This window comes from Elephas maximus, chromosome 1 (genome assembly GCF_024166365.1).
Source record: "Elephas maximus indicus isolate mEleMax1 chromosome 1, mEleMax1 primary haplotype, whole genome shotgun sequence".
Lineage (NCBI taxonomy): Eukaryota > Metazoa > Chordata > Mammalia > Proboscidea > Elephantidae > Elephas > Elephas maximus.
Window position 1 is genome coordinate 81,748,285 of NC_064819.1, and position 5,821 is coordinate 81,754,105.

At 40.0% G+C, this 5,821-nt stretch overlaps 1 non-coding gene across 1 annotated transcript; it reads left to right on the forward strand.

The window, feature by feature from the left end:
• Positions 1–5,538: 5,538 nt before the first annotated feature.
• On the forward strand, positions 5,539–5,611 carry TRNAK-UUU (transfer RNA lysine (anticodon UUU)). The gene has a single exon. It is a non-coding gene; the product is annotated as a tRNA-Lys (tRNA).
• The last annotated feature ends 210 nt before the right edge of the window (positions 5,612–5,821 follow it).

A 5,821-nucleotide genomic window follows, 5' to 3' on the forward strand; every position in this document is an offset into this window, starting at 1 on the left:
TTGAAGTCTCCTACTATCATTGTGGAGCTGTCTATCTCTCTTTGCAGTGGTGTCAGAGTTCGTTTTATGTATTTTGAAGCCCTGTCATTGGGTACGTAAATATTTAATATGGTAGTATCTTCTTGGTATATTGTCCCTTTAATCATTTTATAGTATCCTTCCTTATTCTTTGCAGTGGATTTAACTTTAAAGTCTATTTTGTCAGAAATAAGTATTGCCAATTCTGTGCTTTCTCGATTGTTGTTTGCTTGATTTATTTTTTTCCATCCTTTATGTTTTAGTTTGTGTCTTTTAGTCTAAGGTGTGTTTTTCATAGGCAGCATACAGATGGATCATGTTCTTTTTAATCCATTCTGCCACTCTCTGTCTCTTTATTGGTGCATTTAGTCCATTTACATTCAGCATAATTATGGATAGGTATGAGTTTAGTGATGTCATTTTTTGTGTTGTTGATCATTTCTCTTTTCACTTAGTTTCTTTGTGCTGAGTAGTTTTCCTTTATGTATTGTCTTTTCCATTGTTGTTGATTTTGTTTTTGCTGAGTCTTTATGTTTTTCTTATATTTTATTTTGATGTGTAGGATTATTAGCCTCCTTTGTGGTTACCTTATTATTTACCCCTGTTTTTCTATGTTTAAACCAAACTTTTATCTCCCTTTGACTTGCTCTCAGTATGAAAGATCTATGACTATATTTTTTAGTCTCTTTCTATTGATTTAATGTCATCATCTTTTACATAATGATGTCTCTGTTTCCCTGCTTTGAGCGTTTTTTGTTTTTTAATCTTGACTTATTTTTCTCATTTTCCTATCTAGGTTGATAATCTGGTTTTTCTGTCCTGCGTTCTAGTCTTGGGTGGTTGTCTAATGTTATTGATTTTCTAACCAGAAGACTCCATTTAGTATTTCTTGTAGTTTTGGTTCGGTTTTTGCAAATTCCCTAAACTTCTGTTTATCTGGAAATGTCCTAATTTCACCTTCATATCTGAGAGATGGTTTTGCTGGATATATGAGTCTTGGCTGGCAATTTTTTTCCTTCAAGGCTTTATATATGTCATCCCATTGCTTTCTTGCCCGCACGGTTTCAGCTAAGTAGTCCAAGCTTATTCTTATTGAATCTCCTTTGAAGATGACTTTTTTGTTTATCCCTAGCTACTCTTAAAATTCTCTTTATCTTTGGTTTTGGCAAGTTTGATGATAATATGTCTTTATGACTTTCTTTTTGGATCTACTTTGTATGGGGTTTGATGAGCATCTTGGATGGATATCTTTTCATCTTTCACAATATCAGGGAAGTTTTCTGCCAACAGATCTTTAACAATTCCCTCTGCGTTTTCTGTTTTCCCTCCCTGTTCTGGTACTGCCATCACGCATAAGTTATTTCTCTTGATAGAGTCCCACACGATTCTTAGGGTTTCTTCATTTTTTTTAATTCTTTTATCTTATTTTTTCTTCGAATATATTGGTGCCAAGGTTTTAACTTCACTCTTACTGATTCTGACTTCCAGCTCCTCAATTCTGCTCCTCTGACTTTCTATTGAGTTGTCTAACTCTGAAATTTTACTGTTAATCTTCTGAATTTCTCGTTGCTGTCTCTGTATGGATTCTTGCAGCCTATTAAATTTGTCATTATGGTCTTGAATAACCTTCAGAAATTCCACAACTGCTTTATCTGTGTGTTCCTTGGCTTGTTCTGCATTTTGTCTGATCTCCTTTGTGATCTCTTGAAGAGTTCTGTATATTAATCTTTTGTATTCTACCTCTGATGATTCCAGGAACAGCTCTTCATCCAGAAGATTCCTTGATTCTTTGCTTTGGGAGTTTGTTGAAACGATCGTGGTCTGCTTCTTTATGGGATTTGATATTGACTGTTGTCTCTGAGCCATCTGTAAGTTATCATATTAATTTATTTTATGTTTGCTTACTGTATCCTAGCTTCTTGCTTTGTTTTGTTTTGATATACACAAATAGGCTGCTCAAGTGAGCTAACTTGATTATTGGAGCCTTTGAAGTGCTAATATTCTGTCACCAGATGGCTAGAGTTGTTACCAGGTGTATGAGCCTAGGAATCCATTCACTTTTCATGTATGGATTCAGCTCAGGTGTCCAGGGAGTGGGTCACAAAGTGTGTGGTGCAGGCTCTCACCTATGGTCTTAGAGGAGCTGTGGTGATTGGTGTATGCACAGGTTTCTGGTTGCAGCAAGAGGTCACACTCTGACCAAGGGAGGGGGCTTACAACCTTCCACCAAGTGTCTCTGAGGAAGATGTGTCCCTGTTCCTTAGAGCACAGAGGTAGGTGGACTCTGCAGCCTTCCCATTGCACCGAATGCTTTTGGGTGTAAGGACTGGGAGGAACCACTTATCTTTGGATCCCTGTTGTGGGTGGTTGGGTAGTGTGGGTAGAGCCACCAGTTGTCGGGCCCCTGATGTGGGTATTTGAGGACTCTGCTTGATAGGCAGAGTGGTGTCAAATGTCAAGAACCCACATCTCCACTGCACAGCTGAAACAGGTGAAGTCAGACCTCAGGCACATACGCCCCTGCAATGTAACAACAGGGGCCTGCTGCTAAAATGGGGCCACATGGGTTCATGCAGTGCTGATAGGCATTCAAAGTTTGTGGATCACTTGTGCCTGGACAGGAGTCACCTCTGCCCTATGTTCCCAGTTAAGGGGAGCTGGCAGTTTATTTTTCCCTGTTTGTTAATTTGTTCCTCCTCCGAGGCCAGGGGAATGGCTCAGGTTGCACAGCAGAACCTGTCTCTGGCCCAGGGAAATCAACTGTCACTGAAGCCGGCGTGGGGCAAAGGGAAGTGGGATCAGAAAAATGGTAGAGAGTTCTTTCAAAAGGGGAGCTATTACATCTGCATGGTAAATTGATGCAATTACTTATGCTGAGAGGGCTGTTTTTCACTGATCCTGGAGGCATGAGTAGATTCTGTGCCACTGGCTCTCTGTAGCTACGGAAACTGGTCCCAAACACTACTGCCAGCCCCACCATGGTCTCACCAGGGGATCTGGACTGAGGGGTGCTTATTCCCACCAAGTCAGGTTGGGCGACTCCTTGGTGCTTCAGAACCACCTCCCCCTTTCCCTGCTGCTCAGTCTGATTTCTTAACTTTGCCTTTGATGTTCAGAGCTCCTAGTTTGTCATATATATAATTGATACACTTGTTTCTTCAGGTCTTTGCAGTAAGAGGGACCACCTGAAGTGTCTGATTACTCTGCCATCTCGGCCCCGCCTCTTATACACATATTTTATGTGACCCTACTTGCAATCCCTATAATGTGACAGCACACTCCCACTTTCCACCCTGGGTTTCCCTTGTCCATTTAACCAGCTTCTACCCCTTTCTGCCTTCTCTTTCCATCTCCAGACAGGAGCTGCCCATGTAAGTCTTGCATATTTATTTGAACTAAGAAGCACACGCTTCACAGGTATTATCTTATGTTTTATAGTCCAGTCTAATCTTCACCTGAAGAGTTGGCTACGGGAATGGTTTTAGTTCACACCCATTGAAATCTTGAAAAGCATTACAAAAAAGTAATAAACTGAAAGGACAGGATGATGATCATCTGTGAGCACACATATTTGCTCCCTTGTCTTTTTGAGGCTTAGCCCATTTTAGATTTCCAAAGCCTCTTTAATGTTAGTTGTCAATTCATGAAAGAAGATACTTTGCCTATATCAATTCTCCCTTCCAGCAACACCTCAGAAATTAGTCACTGAAAGTCAATTCAAGAATCTTCTACTTGTTGCAACATAAGAAACAAACAACCATGAAGGGACTTGAACCCTCAATCCTCTAGATCTGAAGCCAGACAGCTTACCAATTAGAGCCTGCAGCCAATACTGTGAGGATACTGTACAAGCATATAAGTGAAAGTGCTGATAAGGAAATATTAGATTTCTGTTTTCAAATTTTTAACTTTGCAATTGGAGGTAATTTTTACAACATTCAAAAAATGAGTCAAGTATTTTCTGAAACATTTGAAAACAATTACTTAGAATTAATAAACTGAGGTTGTGAGATGACTAGAAGTGACATATTTCTTCAAGGCTGCTCTCATTTAAGTTACTTATAATGATGATGCATTTGGGTACAGAATTATGAGCCAAGAATTCAACTCTGCAATAAAGGGCAGATGACAGCAACAAAAGAAGGATTGCCAGAAGTTGGTATCTTCAGACCAAAGAAGATACTGTGTGGCTCCAGGGAGAAAAGTCTAGAAGCTCGGAAAAGAGCTCCTTTTGTCAGAAATGCCTGCTTTTAATGCCAGGAAAATGTTTCATTATAATCCATTCATAACATAGGCTTCAAAAACTTGATCCTCTACCAACAAGTCAAAGAATCACCTGATACAGAGGTGGGATGAGATAGTGGGTCCCAAACCTCCCTGGGAGAGTGCAGTTTCTTGACTTCCAAGCTACATCAAATGGAGAGAAGACAGCCAAAATAGCTTGGAGGGATGCTTTGCTCATTGAAATGCTAACTAACCCCCCGGGGTATTTTGCTAAAAGTCCTTGCCTAGTTTCCCCATGGATTGATCCACAAAACAATTCTAGGTGATTTTATGTGACCCAACTCCTCATTGTATATTGGTAGGGTAGGAAAGATGAGAAATCTACAAATTCCTAAAGTTAAGTAATCACAAATTCTCTCAGTTTTCACATAACCTTAGTTTCTTGGGAGTGCCAAGTTATTTGAAAGAAATAAACAATTGTCTTTTCCCATTCCCTGCCCTGTCTTTCCTCCCCAGAGAAGTTAAGCTTTCCTTCACTTCAAAACTTCCCATTGGTTTCCATATTCCTTGTACAGTATTTTCTCCAGGTTTAGGTCAAAACTCAAAAACTGTCTTAGGTCATATTCTGGATGGTATGTGTACACTAATTCATCCAGAGAATCATTTTTTTCCTTTGGATATGAATAGCAAACAGAATTCAGGACATGAAGACCTGAAGAAAGAAGAGCAAAAGGAGGCGGGAAAGAAGGAGGAGGAGAAATAAAATGAACAAAGGGAAGAGTGGCTTACAGATGGTAGAGAAGTTGTATCATGAAGAAAAGCAAGCATAGAGATGCAGAAGTTTAAACCCATGCGCCTTTGCTTGCCCACCATTATGGAACATTCTCGGCAGTCTTAAATTTTTCTCTCCTTCAACTCTTTTCTCCTCTGCCTCCCAAGGCTGCAAGAAAGACATACAAGACAATGCAGAGGGATACAAAGAAGAGTAACATGAATGTTGCTTCAAGAAAAATAGATGCAAGTGGACATGAAGCCTTCTGGGTGTACTAATGTGATCTGAAAGCCAGTAGTGCTTTGTCTGGGCGACCATGTCTATTTCTGAAAGTGTAAAGAGACAGAAGACAAGATAAAAGGAATGGAAATTCTCCTAGCAATTATAACATCTGTTTGGAACAAAATCTTCTTGGCAAGCAGAAGAATTACAAGGAAGCTATTTGGGAAGCAGGACATGGAACATATAACCAACTGGCTTACATAAAACCTACATTAAGTACCCAAGAAAATCCCAGTAGGAAGGCCTGGGTAGCTCAGTTGGTAGAGCACTAGACTTTTAATCTGAGGGTCCAGGGTTCAAGTCCCTGTTCAGGCGTTATCCTCACTTTACTCTAATTACTGTCTCTTAGAAGCCTATTGACAATCCAGTTCTTAGAGAAACCTGTCCCGACATTTACTATAGGCTTCTAGTTTCTTCTCTTCCTGCTCTTTGCTCCGCAAGAATGAGAACAGAGCAAGATCAGAGAAAGAGCAAAGGGTTAAGCGATCAATTACTAGCCATAAGGCTGGCAGTTTGAATCCACCC